This window comes from Taurulus bubalis, assembly GCF_910589615.1.
Source record: "Taurulus bubalis genome assembly, chromosome: 5".
Taxonomy (NCBI): domain Eukaryota; kingdom Metazoa; phylum Chordata; class Actinopteri; order Perciformes; family Cottidae; genus Taurulus; species Taurulus bubalis.
Window position 1 is genome coordinate 25,151,357 of NC_136593.1, and position 15,395 is coordinate 25,166,751.

The following is a 15,395-nucleotide window of genomic DNA, read 5'->3' on the forward strand; positions in this document are numbered from 1 at the left end:
TGTATCGAGATATCGGGATACACAATTACGTTTTCTAAATTCATGATTACAAACAATGACTAACTTAAATTTAAATCAAACTATTGACTTTATCCGATCACTCTGTTTTTGTGTGCAGGCATATACAGTAACATAGTCAGAGTATAGCTGGAAATATTTATTCATTCTTTTCTCTATAATTTCACTGGAAACTGTAATGTTCATTTTGCAGAAAGAAATCCTAATTAAATGAAAAAATACTTTCATTTGTCCAATATTGAATTCACATACGCGTCTACAAAATAGAATATACAAAACATGCTATATCCTGATATATCATGTTATCCTGATATAAAACGACCTATATCAGGATAGGAGATTTTGGCATGTACTAAACCCTATACAAACATAACCAAGTAGCTAAGGACTGATTGTAACTTAAAGAAACTACAATATGAAAAAAGAAAATAATAATAAAACCACAATTGGACTTCAGCCTTTTGACTTCAATGCCTTGCTATCCTGTTTAGGTCTAGACTGATATCTTGTAAATAGCAGGATGCTGAAGAGTATGTGGGATTTACCGCATGGTGTGTTCATCCAGACTTTGGGATGGGATTTTTTACTTTTAAACCTATTTCCCTATTTCCATGAACTGGAAAAACTAATTATTATTATCAAATGTAATGAGATTCCAAAAACACAGCCGTCTTTAGTAAGTGATGAATAGAGAGTAAATCGTCATTCTTCTGTTTTTTGTTGAACAGATAACCAAGTGCAGCCTGAAGTCAATAATACTGTGAAATGGACTGGGTAAAATGTGATGTGTATTATTGCTCAGTGAAAAGCAATGAAAACAAACGCTCAGAAAACTGGTCAAACAGTCAGGCACCACTCGTTGTCATGGTGATACGAAGGCATGATGCATTGAGGCAAACAGCAAATGTTTAAATAAAAAACACATTATGTGTGTCTGCATGTTTATTGAAACAGAGTTCTTATGCACATGTGTAAACATCATTTGCAGTGTCTAGAAACACAGCCTCCCTGCATGCCAAGAGCGATTCTGTGGTCTTTTTCCTCGCCAAGATCAACACTGCCAATATCGGTTGTCTAGCATTTTCTCCAGTTTACTAATCCTCACATAAAGAGCCCTGTGCATCGCTTTTTCATCTACTTGTGGAGAAAACAGTTGTCAAGCAGCCTGATATAGAGTCTGTTTGGTAAATTTATTGCAGAGACAGCTCAACTGGAACAACACATTCTCCGAAACGTGGAGAATTAATTAAAGTCAACATAGGCGATTGGGCTTGTGAATGTAGCAGTCAGAGCAATTAGAATCTGTTCAAACACTGCAGCGTTTGCCCTCATGATGGCAGCGTGAAATGGGACAGTGATGACATGAAGTGGACAAAAGACAGCATTTTACTCTGCTGATGATATGAATGCAACATCCAGCCATCTGTGACAGTTAAAGCTGACTGACATCAAGTTATAGTGTGTGCAATGCCACTAAGCATACTTAGTGTAGTGTACTAGGCCCGTAAACAGGTTTTTATTTCAGTGTCATATAATTGATTAGAAATTAACTGCAAAACTGATTATGAATTAATTAGTTTTGATTTCATTCCATCAAAATACCTCCCATGTAGCTAATACTCCAACAACTCCAGACTTGAAGACATGAAAAGGTTATTCAAAAATATTCTGTCTGTTCTTTTTTCTTTCTCAAGTGCCCATTTACTGTTGGTCAGCTCCTGATAAAAGGCACCTATCATTTCAAAAGCCACTCCAATGATTTATTATACACTTCAATAGAGTTGGAGGAATCACAAGAATCACACCTCTAGTACTGAGAATGGGTCAAGGTCCAAAAACGCTGAATACTACATTTCCTATTACATGAATCCCATAGTAGAAGTTGGGGGAGTAGAGTTTACAAGACAAAAGGGTGAACTGCCTTTTAGCCTTGTAAACGGCCAAGTCATTCAAACTCTACACCCCAAACTGTGGGATTAATTTCTTAGAAAGTAGCAGAAGACATTATACAACTGTGCCAATGAACTGAGCAGTAATGCCGAGGAAGAGTAAATAAACCTTTAAATGCAAAATCCTCTTAAAGGTTCCCTTTGGCTTAAATATGAACCTGTTTAAGCATTAATGACTTTTTATTGTCCCTCAGTAGAAGTGAATTATTGAGAGCGTAACTAAGGAAGAAAAACATAAGAGCTGTCAGAGTGGCCTGTTGGGGAACTGCAGCTTAAGACACTTCTATACTTCTTCCCCTTCGTGCTTTCTTGCCTCACATGTTTCCATGGATCGTGGTTGTGTCCTGGGTTCTGCCTCCTGGGCCCTGCCTCCTACCTCAGCATTGCTATTAGTATTGCCAATACCATTACTGCTTATAGTATCATTATTATTCTATTATATCCACTGTTGCTGCTATTTTTGGTAGTTGTAACTGTTTCATCATGCCTACTACTCATTATATGAATCATCTCTGTCAAATTCATTGAATGTGTTGAACTCTGTTACGTTATTCATTCTGTACACATGACATCTATTGCTTCTGTCCATCCGGGGAGAGGGATCCTCCTCTGTTGCTCTACCAAAGGTTTCTTCGCTTTTTCTCCCTGTGTTTTTTTGGGGGGAGTTTTTCCTGAACCGATGTGAGGTCCTGGGACAGAAGATGTTGTATGTGTACAGATTGTAAAGCCCACTGAGGCAAATTTGTAATTTGTGATTTTGGGCTATACAAAATAAACTGAATCTAATTGAATTATACTGTCTTAAAGCCTCTAACACACTGAACACACATCATGTGTGCGGACTCCTGCAGACTTGCATGGGTTGCATGGACAAGCACATGGATCCATTCATTCTACAATTGAGGGTCTGCGTCTGTCTGGCGTTTCACAAATGTTAATTTCCTGATCCACAATCCATTCCAGTTGGTAGCGGTAATGCACCGTAACGTTGCTTGTGGGTGTTTCTTTTTGAACAAAATAAAACAATAAAGGGGAATCAAGACGACAAACATTTAGAATGTCAAGCGATCTCAGAAAACTGTTGATATATGTTGGTTGCAAAAAGAGACAAGCACCATCATCAGGTGTACATAAAACTGAGACGTTCTCATTCACTCACTTATTGGTTTTCTTCCTAAATCAAGCTATAACCCTCCTGCTTTCTCTCTGGATTAAGCCAGTGGGTTAGACATATTACTTGTGAAGCAGTCATGGTGTTGTGTCCCGTCCTGAGCTTTCACTCTGCCAACACAAACCTATTGTGGATATGTCACTGCTCATTTAGCATTTGGCCCACTGCACAACTTTCTCCATATTCATAAGAGAGGGAGGCATCCAGCATGCAAACACAACTACAGGAGCGTCTGCCAAGACTTGAGGACAGACGGTGCAGGCAGAGGATTCAGACTGCCAGCGACAACATCATTGCACTGCTGTCGATTGGTCAATAGCTGCTTGACGATGGCTAGCTGTGGTACCAACTGTGCACTGATGGGACACATCACTGCTGCTACAGGGTGTCTGCAGATGGCTAGTTAAATTAGTACATTATGAGGCTTATTTAAAACAAATATACATAAATAAATGTGTGAGTTTTGATCAAATCACCATACAAATGGAGGTATGTGGTCTATCTATGGAGGTAATAATTTGCTGAGAGACAATTTCATTTTAATGGCTTGGAGCCTTCAGTTCAGATGAAATGAAATATAAGTGAAATATAAATGCAACAACGTACAAAAGGCTCCTTTCTGCCTTTTTCCTTACATTGCACAAAACCAGCTCCATCAAGAAATGATTTTAGTGTGGAAGAACTGGGCGAGCCTTTGGGTTGAATGGGAAAGCAAGTTAGACCGTATCACCCAACAACAGTGTCGGACCTCACTAATGCTCTTGTGGGAATTCTTATGAATGGAGAAAAAATCCCTGCAGCCAATGTTCCAATCTGATGGAAAGCCTGAAACTAGCAGAGTGGAGGCTGTTATATCAGCAGATTAATGACCACAATAGATTTATGTGGCATACAAAGATGAAGACGGGCCTATATATTTCTGCTCGATAAAGTCGTTGTGTTTTACATCTGGGGGTACAGGTATAAAAAACATATATACTTGAAATAAGATGCTGACTTAGCACTGAAGCCTGATGAACTGGATTATAAAACAAATCCCAGTCATGGCACACCATTTTATTTTCCCTTTTCTTTCCCGTTCTTTGATGTGAGGTTCAAGGTCCCGGGTAGCATCATTAAACAACAACTGGCCCAAACTGAAAAGGACTGACTCCCACTTGGTCAAATTATTGGTTAGGCCCAAATGATAATTACAATGGCCTAACAATCATAATGTGTGATAATGTGTGTCGCTGTGAGCCAAGCGTGCCAGATTTTGGAGACTGCTGGGCCACGACACATGGCTACTGTGGTTGTTACATGAAGAGATTACATGATAAATAATATATATTTTGTATTTTCGTAGTACTTTTTTTACCTTGTGCACATTTCTCACTAGCTGTGGCTTACATGTGTGACCCTTTGCTAAGCCTCACCCCCTGCTGCTTCTTTGTCAAGATGTCAGTTACCATGGAGCTCACACAGTCACTAACTGCACTCCCTGAAGAAATAATATATAACTTAAAAAAAAATATAGCGATTTCAGAGAGAAACAGACAGTACGTGTTTTTGCGGCATAAACATGATGTCAAACTGGTTCAGCAGTGTAAACAGGCTAAAAAGATAAAGACAGAAGCTAAAGCTACAGATGTAAAAAGTGTAAAAGTGAACCACCACATCACCTGGAGATCCAGACAGAAGACAATTACATTAAGAAACAAGAGTGCAAAGCCTTTAAATAAAGGCTTTATTCACTGTTACAATCATTACAAAGCGAAAGCAGCATTTGTTTACATTCATGGTGAACGCTGCTACTTGTATAGCACTTTTCTAGTCTTCCAACCACTCAAAGCATTTTAACACTACGTGTCATTATTCAGCCATACACGTACATTCATACACTGATGCCAGGAGACACCATGCAAGGTGCCACCTGCCCATCCGAATTATCTAACATTCATACGCTGTAGCCTACTGGGTTAAGTGTTTTTCCCAACAACATGCACATTGACCTGGACTGGCATAGCCGGGGATTGAACTGCCAATCCTCTGAATGAAGGACGAATATGCTCTCTACCAGTGAGCCACAGTCTCCCCAATGACGACCTCCAGTTGACACGCCCTTCTATCACGTCCAATTTTGTAAAGTTCTAACAAATACAACATGACTAAAAAGATGACAGTTCTAAAGAACTACAAGTGATCCATTTCTTGTTGAAACAACTTCATAACTCAGCTCTGATCAGTGCTGAGCACACACAGAGTCACAGCATGAGCTGAAGAGGAAGGAGTTGTTTCATAAGTTGTTCTGGATAAATGTGTCATACAAAATATAACAGTCTTCAATCACTCTGCTTTGCTACTCATTAATCCAGCCGCAGGCAGACGTTTGTGTGGCTCAGGTTCGACTCCTTCTGTAGTGAACTCTATCACGTTGTGAGGTGGCAGTCACTACTTTGTTTTCCTGTTTGTCTTTGGGATGTCTTTGAGCTGTGTATCCTTGCATATCAATAATCCCCACTGGCACCATAATAAGTCTGTCAAATATCGGAGCGCTTTGTCTCTCTGTTCTCACCTCCTTGTGATACCAGGATATTGAAAATTACCAATAACAGGAGGTAGGAAAAGCTATAATTTGTAGCAATGGTTTGTGGGAAAAGACAGACAAAAAGTGAGGTAAATGGTGCACTGGGAGGAGTAGTGAGGCAGAGGAGGAGGAAGCCTGCCTCCCTCTCGGCGATCAGCCTCAGGGGGCCTGTAACAGCACCTCTCCCTTGCTGGAGTTCAAAAGCCTGAGAGCAAGAGGTAGAGACACTGTTGAGCCCGGAGGCAAGCCATCTCAATACCAAACAACTGATTTATGTTCTACTCAGATAAACACACAGACGAGAGGGGAACCCCCTGTCGCTCCCGAGGCAAGCATGGTCCACTTTCCTACTTTTACATCTTCACATCAGGTCAAAAGACATCATTCCCCAGCCAGTCTGAGGCCTGTTGTGGACTAAGCTGCAACCTGTAATCAGAGCTGGAGGAAGGCTGACGAGCGGGTCAAGGTCTTAGTCAAAAATACCTCCTCCATGCTCCGTCCGCCCAGCGTGAACAGGAGGGGGTCATGTCTTGAACAACATCCTTTAGTGCAGACAATCAAAAGCACCTCAAACAGACTGAAGAAAAACAAAACAGTGAAAAGGAAGTGACCCGACCAGCTCATTAGAAACAACCAGAGCCTTCTTGTGTTAACACATTCTGGTCACAGAATACATTTAGAGGGGTGGAACCACATGTCAATTGTATGTCAATGTTGATATCTGTTCAACTTTTCAACTGTTAAATCTTCTTCTTGTACAATTATTGATGTCTGCTAATACCTTGTCCTGCATTGTGGAATGTAGCTGTGATTATTGTGCCCCATGTTAATGAACAGTAACCGTTCTGTTCTGTAATGTTTAGGAGTTGCTGATGATTCAGATACTTCAATCAGTGGAAGTTACATTTCAAAACATTACCGTACATTTTGTTGTAAGTAATATTTTGCTAGGCAAAATTAGCTTTTTAATTATTATCACAGTTAACGTCAAATATGGATGTAGCTTTCTAACCAAGCTAGCTATTTAACTCTAGTATTAGCTAGTAACTGGTGCTATGCTAACAATAACTGGCAACAGAAACAGAAGATGTTTTTGTTGAGTCTTGCCGTTGTTATTAGCACCACTGTTGAGTTAATTCATTATTTAGTCGAATTACGGTACTTTGTCAGAAGAAAAAGAAAAGAAAAGGAAAAAGAGAGGAAAGACTGCAAGTCCCAGAATGCACCGCCAGTAGGCCAGTGCAGGCTGCTGATCACTTAATTGGAAACACCTGCAAAGGGAAGCTCTGACAGCAAACATTTCAGCTGAGACAGAGAGAAGGAAGGAGTCAACTGATGGTACAGCCAAAGAAGCCACTGGTACTGTAGCTATTATTTATTCATTTGTTGGCAAAAATTGTTTAAAGTTTATTTACATTCTGATTGTATAACTTTTTGCTTTTTGTGTTTGAAGGTTTTCAACCTAGATGGACCAACCAGCCAACAATTGATAAATAAGAAAAACAATAAAGATTGAGCTGTGTTGGAAACGAGTTGTCTCGTGCGTCCTTTGGGATCACATGTACCAGGTCATTGCAAGTTGGACCAAGAGTTGACCGAAAAATACATAGGAACTTGACAACCACCATCTTGTTCACACATTTCTAACTGACCCAACAAGGTCAACCTGCTGGTGGCACTAGATGAAAAGTCAGGAGAGCACCACAATTGGTGGCATTCATTGCCTCGAAAGCATGACTGTCCATCCATCAAGTAGTAGATGGCTAACTTGGAAACATTTCCCCGATAAGCAATGCCTTTCAGTCATTAGGATTCATAATACAGGAATTATTCATTACTGTGCCAAAATGCACACCAATCCATCCAGTTGTTGTCAATATATTTTAGTCTAGACCAAATAGGTAACCAACCAACCAAAACACTGCTTTGCCTGGGTCCAGATCTCCGAGTGGCTAGTTCAGCACTGGAGAAACAATTGAGAGCTTTCTAGGGTTAATATTTTTACACATGGGGTTGCTAGCTACCGAGCTCCATCCATTTAAAAAAAATAGCGTCAGAAAACAGGCAACAACAGTGGATGAGATTGACGCTGTGTGTGTGTGTGTGTGTGAGATATCATCATCAAACACAGATGTGATGTAGTATAATGTACTCAATGAAGCATTAATATGTGGGAAGGTAAGCACAGAAGACAGACTCTCACCATGAACAGGCTGCAGTGATGAATAAGGCAGCCTGCACTGCTGACACCTTAATGCATCATTATTATAGATGTTCTAAGTGGTTTCTGAGGGAGGGGAGGAAGAGCTGATTTAAAACTAACAACCCACCAGAAAACTAAATGTACATGCATTCATTCTGTGATGTTACAAGATTATATTATCTATAACAGTGAATAACTCTCCTCAAGCAGCAACTCCGAGAACAAAGCCTGCATCAGTCATGTCTTTGAAAACTGGCCCAATCCTCACACTCTTTAACATGGAAGACGACATGAATTTCGAATAATGGTTTAGAAGTAAAACATATAAAATGTCTGGTCAAAGACAACGTGTGTTCAACCCTCTGTCTAACAAATTACAAACGTGACTTCTCAGTTAAAGCAGCATCGTTTTTGGAGGACAGAATGCACTTCCATTTTAACATATAAAACATCTGTTCACATTATTGTCACAGCCAAAATTTCTCAATATTGACATAGCCAACAAATAAAGCAACTTATTTATTTGTTATTTCGATAGAAAGGATCTTGGTTGAATCATAAAAACCTGGGATACTAATGCTATGCATATTTTTGTTTATATTTTCTATCTTGAGATATCACTGTAGTTTACCTCATATAAATACTGTATACAACCAGAGAGGAGTAGCAAGTTGACATTGCTCTGTTCATGTAATGTAACCGCAGCATTGGTTATTTGTTTGCCTAAACACAACTTATATTTACCCTGCCGCTGTGTAAATTATGACAATTTTTCGCTTGGAACAAAGTTGGAAGTAGCCTAACATTACTGGTGCCAAAAAACCTTTTAGGGAGGAGGTTGGCGTAGATGGATGGTTCAAAACAGCTTGTGACGGGATCATTTCTGCTTCCCGTTTCCTACCAACAGCCAACACTCTTCTCGTTTGACTATGACCTCTATCTCCACCATACAAAGTAGAATGTGTGCCATAATGACAGAGGTGGCAAATCAGCAGTCAACAGGAAAGAACTGAGGGATGATGCAGTCCTCCCAATATGGCCGTCTAATCAGAAATAAAGGGGTCCATTTGGAGGGCAATGACAAACATACTTTTCTGTGTAAGTGGTTGGTGTAATCAGGTTTTGCCCTCTTAGGTCAGACTTCTTTAATAACTATGGTATGACATCATCAAATGGGGCAGCAGTGGTAAAATGCTCAAACCAGGGAACTCATTTTACAAATCCTGCTATGGCGAAGGCATGGCCTGCCGTGAAAAAATTATTGGCAGGGGCAACCAAATATTGATAAAATCTATTCATATTAAATTGATATACACTGAGATAACAGCTCCAAATGTGTTGTGTGTTTAATTACTCTTGACACTACCAGAATTTGCTTTCTATGTTTGCATTGGGTGTACAATGCTAACACACTAGTTGTACAAGAACAAAATGAATGGGAGATAAGGATATAATACCGAAAAAGGGTGCGCACTTTCTTTTAAGATCTGGTTGGCAAGTTAAAAGTTTGCTGGAGTCCATTTCAGTTACTGGTCTAATAATTCAACCAGGGCTGTCCAGATTTTGTTTGTTTGTGGGTTTAAGATTCAACCAATGGCTTTTTGGCAAAAAGGTGCCAGGATCCGGAAGTGTATGCATTCTTGTTAACCTCAAGAGTGTGAGGGTAACATCAAAGAACCTTGTAAACAAGAGTGTGAAGAGATAAGAGGAGAAAAGAGATTTATAGATCGTGTAATGGGAAGATGGGAAAAATAAAGCAGAGACAGTTCACTGAAAGTGTATCTGTTTTGTTTGTTAAGCATAAGAGATTTCCTGTGAGGAATCGTGTCATTTTCAGTTAGAGGTCAAAATGGTTAATTTATGAATAAACCTGTTTGAGTTTTATATGGGGGGGTGAAAAGGGGGGCCATTTGTTTTTGATAAAAGAAAGTCCTGGCTCTTGTTTTGTGCACAGATTATTGTGAAAATCAGACACTGAAAATCTTGTTTTGAAGCTCATAAAGCTAGCATGACAAGCAAACCCACAGGGGAAGCACAGTGCTGCCTTGTTAACTCCAATCACATCACAGACTGTCTCTCATGTTGCCAAGTTCAAAGTTTTCAATACACTGGTCAATTGCATAAAACCTGTGGGACTTCCGAGGCTGCTTATAATGTTTGGCAGTGCTGTAGACTGGGCTTTTGTGTTTTACATATAAATGAATTCCTGCGAGGCAGAAATTGCTCAAACATTGAGTGGCATCATGAGGGGGAAAACGGGGACGAATGAACAGTGGCCCGACTTCATTTCAGTCTGCTGTCTAACTCGTACCAGCTACTATACCGGCCCTGAGGTTACCTATGGCGAGACTGAAGGTGATGAGGAAGATCAGTCACTTAAGGTACACCCTGTGGCCCTGACCCTTCAGACTTTACAAACTGCCTGTCTAGGCCAAGATAGTGGCTAGGAAATTGAAGAGGCCCACACATATAGGTGCAGCAGTGAACTGAATGTAGAAAAAGACATTCCATGTGGATTTAATTTTGTCAAAAAAACATGCTCTTTGCCTACAGGTTTTTGGTATTTTGAAGCCCGGATTTAGATACACAGTACTGTTCTTTACTGTAGAAAAAAAACACTCATTTGGTCACAGAGGTTGGAAGCCTTGATGGAGCTGAGGTCAAGTTGTAACCACTGGATTGTAATATTGAAATACATGGGCATTAAGCTAACAGCCAAAACATATATGTTTCTTCATATTCATGTAGAGAGGACTGTGAAGTCTTTTTGTGGATATGCACCAAATCCATGCAAAAAACAGAAAGACATGCAGAACCCCAACCAGTCCGGATTGTTTCTGCCGTTGGGCGATGCTTTGTTTGTGGCTAGACTGTTTTCAACATGGCGGCTTTCTCATTTTTCAGCGAAACAATACACAAAAATAAATTTTTCAAATAATTTGATGCATAAAATAGGAAATGCAGTAATAGAATATTGAACGGGTTGAAGTGCATCCCCCCCATAACTCCAAAGACACACACACTTTGAATATGTTAGAACTCTCAGGTGTATCACCCACATCTCAGCTCAATGGTGGGGCCTCGGTAGCCTTGCTTAAGCAGCAGTCTGGTAATCCCCCTTGCATGGGCAACCAGGTTTATATGACAGTTTAATATGGAAAAGTATTTTTTTTGTAGGTCTTAAAACTGAAAACAACACCCATGTGCTCTCAGGGACCAACTGTCTATATCCAAACGGACTATTTTGACTGGTTAGCCTCTTATGATGAGGTTGGACATTACGTTTTCAAAGGTTTATTACTTGCAGGATTGCCAGATGGCCTCTGGAGCATGGATGTTCATTCTTCATCTTTAGGAGTAGTACTTGGAACAACATACAAAAAAAAGTCCCCTTACTAGTTTACATGCAGTTCAAATGAAAATGGACGATATATTTTGAGTAAGTCAATACTTCTTTTGTGAATGGAGATTGAAAACGACAATCAATTTCTTGTAAGATTCGACTGAACACTTCCTCCCAAAGAAAGTCAACTTCTCCACTATTTCTCATAGAAGGAGTGCATCTATCTTGAGAAAAGCAACGTTTTCACCATTTCTCACCAAAACAGAAAGTATAATTCTTCCAGTGAGCGGAAAACTTTTCCTTCATTTCTTATCAAATTAAAGAGAGTACTTCTAGCCAAGGGGAGTCAGCCGATTTCCTCTTTCTCACTAAGTAATCCGGAAAGCCACAGATAAAGAACATCTTATTGTCATTTCTCAGCTAATGTGATATCAGAAGAATAACAAGAAACACTTTTAGAATATTCAGCCTTAATGTGATATATATCGTAAAGGGTAGGATATAACAAAGGAGACAGATACTCATAGATAATACGATATTCAAATAGCCCACATTCACCAAAAGAAAGTTATTTCCTTGCACATTACAGAATATAATACTACGTGTGATAATGCTAAATTGTTCAAAACAAAGCCATGTTGAAATCAGCATGAGGACCAGTGTTCCCTCTAAGCTGCGCGCGTGCGCGGCCGCGCAGTCCAGTCGAAGTGGCCGCGCAATACATTTTTCAGACCGCACAAACGATTTTTTTTCAGGGGTTAAAAATCTTTTTTGCGCCAGTGTTTCTGAGATAGGAGTGAGCCATCTTCACAATAATAAGATCTTTGATGTGACGTGCCGAGTCTTCTTGGCCAATCAGTGTCTCGTTTCTCGACATGCGCTCTCTGTACCTCTGCTAGCGCTCTGCCTCCGTTAGCACCCCCCACCCCCGCTGTCCTCCTCCGGAGTGAAGCTCGCCCAGAGCGCCACATGAGCTCGGGCCGGCGCTGTTTAGGCTACTCTTGGCGGGCCCTGCTCCAGCAGCTATATGCTACCATGGCGAAAAGAAAGGCAGAGCAGGTGCCCCAGAAAAAGGTCTGCCTAACGTTCAAACATGAGTGGCTAGATGAAATAGTCCAAACTGACACAGGTAGGATGAAACTTTCAGACATATTTAAATATGAAGAATATTAAATTGTTTATATAGGCTACCTTTAGGAAAAATGACACCATGTCAATTTAATTATTGTTAAGAACTGCGTTAGCATTTTTCTTTCAATGAAGTTCCACTTAAATGTTGTACCTGCTGAGAAATGACTAAACACCTTTGATACTTTTATTGTTTTTATATATATCATTATCAGTCATAACCAGTGAACCAGTCATAACCTCCCCTTACTGAAGTTCAACAAAGACCCTTTAAAAAGTTAAAATGTTCCCAAAGTCCAGACACTATAAAGGATATTGAAGAAATATCAACCTTGTATACATATTGATGCATTTGCTGTCATCTCTTTGAATCCCCTATGGCTAACGCAGGCTTGTGGTCATTTTCGGCAGATCGCGTGGTTGCGAATTGCTCACATTTCAGCGAATTGCTGAAATGTGCGCTCAGAAAAAAACATTTTTGCTCAGTGCTGAAAAAAATTAGAGGTAACATAGATGAGGACAGCTAATAACTTTGGCAGCATTGGAGCAAACAGCTAATATACTGACATTCCAGTGCGTTTGAAGGAGATGTTTTCACAGCAATATAAAATGGTTAATCAAAACCCACAAGCTTTGAATTTGCAATAATACGAGACAGAAAACTGAAAACGTTCTCGAAGCTGGAAGCAGCTGAAGAACCCGCTGATCATGCCAGCCATGTGGGACATCCCACAACCCTAACATTATGAACATCAACCTTTAGTTTGTACACGTTTACTTAAAACCTTTAACCTAAAGGGCTTTTTTCCTCGTCTCTCAGGCTTTCTTCGAGTGACTTGCTTACTTAAATGTTTCATATGTGAATAGCATCAATAAATCTCTCACGGTTCCCATGACATATCTCCCATTATGTCTAACTCCTGTGCATACTTGACTGACTCCGTCACCCCCAGGACAATTTCAAACCGGTCACTCCCCTGCACATCTTTTCATAATTCATATTTAAATACACTTTAACATTACACTTTAACACACACTTACAGTGTACTTGTTTGCAGTACTGTTATCTGTTTGTCTGTGCACTTTATTTGATATTCTATTTTAAATTTAATATGTTTCTATTGCACTGTGTTGATTGTTGTTGTTTGTCTAATGTATGCACCACCTGCCAAGACAAATTCTTCGTACGTGAAACATACCTAGCAAATAAATGGTTATGGTTCTGATACTTGTGCACAACCAAAATATCCAACAACATTGTTTTGCACTGATCCACATGTAGAAATATTTCTAAGGCTGCAAATCCCAGGCAAATATTTACATATAGGACACTCAGAGGCTTGGTTCTTACTTGGTACATGGCTAATTTATGTCATTAAATCATTATCTTAATAAACAGTTGATCAATTAATTAATGCATTGTCGCTGCACTCTTCAAATGTGCACAAATGAGAGCCTCGGAAAGTTCATTCTATCAGCTTCCATATTGGATATGCATGAAATCCTGTGCCAATACTACGTTGAATAATGTGACTGCAGCCCTACAGCAGGCATGTTAATGACATATGTTCCAGGCTCAGCAGTCAGACTACACAGTAACATCAGAACAAAATACATCTGAAGCAGACCTCTGACCACAGAAAATGTCATGGAAGTCTCTTATCTGTTTCTAACCACGATTCAAAAACATGTGTCTTGACAGAAACCTCTGAGAACTCCATTCTTTTCATCCACCTTCAAGTGTCTCCTGGGACAGCGCTGCTGCTTCAACATGACAATGTATAGCAGGAGGTACTCTGGGGCTGGTGATGCTGCCACGACCCCGCAGAGAGCTGCAAGACCAGGCAAGGCGGCCTGTGATCCCCCTGAGGGACTGACAGATCTGAGGCGACATAAGCAGTGCTTTGTGTGAAAACAGACAACAGAATGCGCCGCATGGAGTGCACGTCCTTGCTGAGAGGAGAGAGCGAGGACATCAAGAAGAAGGGGTTGATGATGCAGCCTCTGTCTCGATCGGAGCCACGCTATGGGGGTTGTGAATTCCCCGTACCCTCTCGCAGCTGGAGAAAGGGCGTCCATCAAAGAAGGTCATACGATGCAGCATCGCTGGCCGCTGATGCAACACACACCGCCGCGGCTTTGCAAAACAGATCGGAGACATGCGGACGGAGCTGTACAATCTGGGTTATGAGATATGTTTAGAGCACGCCGTGACCTCGCACAATCTATCTTAAAAACCCAATTGAAATGCATTACATGAGAAATGGCTCTGAAAGTCAGCTGTGGCTTTTTTCAATTTCATGAGTGTTACTTTTTCATAAAAGCAAGATTGGGGTGGGGTGAGGAGATATTGCTTTTGCAAAGCAAAAAAAAAAAAAAAAAAAGGTGGTGGGGCCCGCCCCTGTCAGCATGCCAGATTATTAAAAATGGTATGGAACAGGCTTGGCAACTAGGGCAGCATTTATTTGCCCTCTAGGTAGCACTGGGCTTTTAAAAAATGGCTTTTTTTTGTGGTGTCATTGAGGACAGGCACCGGGAAATATAACATTATGTTAGGAATGGCATGTGTTCTCTATCCGGAGGGAAGGCCAATCATAAATAAAAGAGAAATAAATATAAAAAACAAGGGAGTGCAGCCTGGCAGTCATCAGTTATCTTTGAAGGTTTAATGGAATGTAGCTGGCTGAGAGAGAGAGAACAAAAAGGAGAGGGAGAGTAAGGAAGAGAAGGCAATAAATGAGGAGAGCACAAACGGCATAACAGCTGAGAGGCTGGATACAACAATAAGACAAGAAAAACTCCAAGGATACCATTACTAATAAGATCAACGGTAGAGAAAAAAAACAAGCTACATCGCCATAATATGGTTATGCACAGAGCACCTCCATGTGTTAGCCTGCAACATCCAGTTACACTGATTTACTTACTTGTGTTGTGCGACAGGACACAAACAAATGCTGTTTTTCATCAGCTCTGTCTGTCTGTCAGTGTAACAGCGCAGTCCCTCTGCATCCATC

General features: G+C 40.4%; 1 protein-coding gene across 1 annotated transcript in view; it reads right to left on the bottom strand.

The window, feature by feature from the left end:
* LOC306736344 (receptor-type tyrosine-protein phosphatase gamma-like) overlaps nucleotides 1-15,395 on the bottom strand; it is a gene marked incomplete at both ends in the record, with an annotated part of 390,476 nt that overhangs the window by 111,927 nt on the left and 263,154 nt on the right. The gene's annotated exons all lie outside the window — the stretch shown is intronic.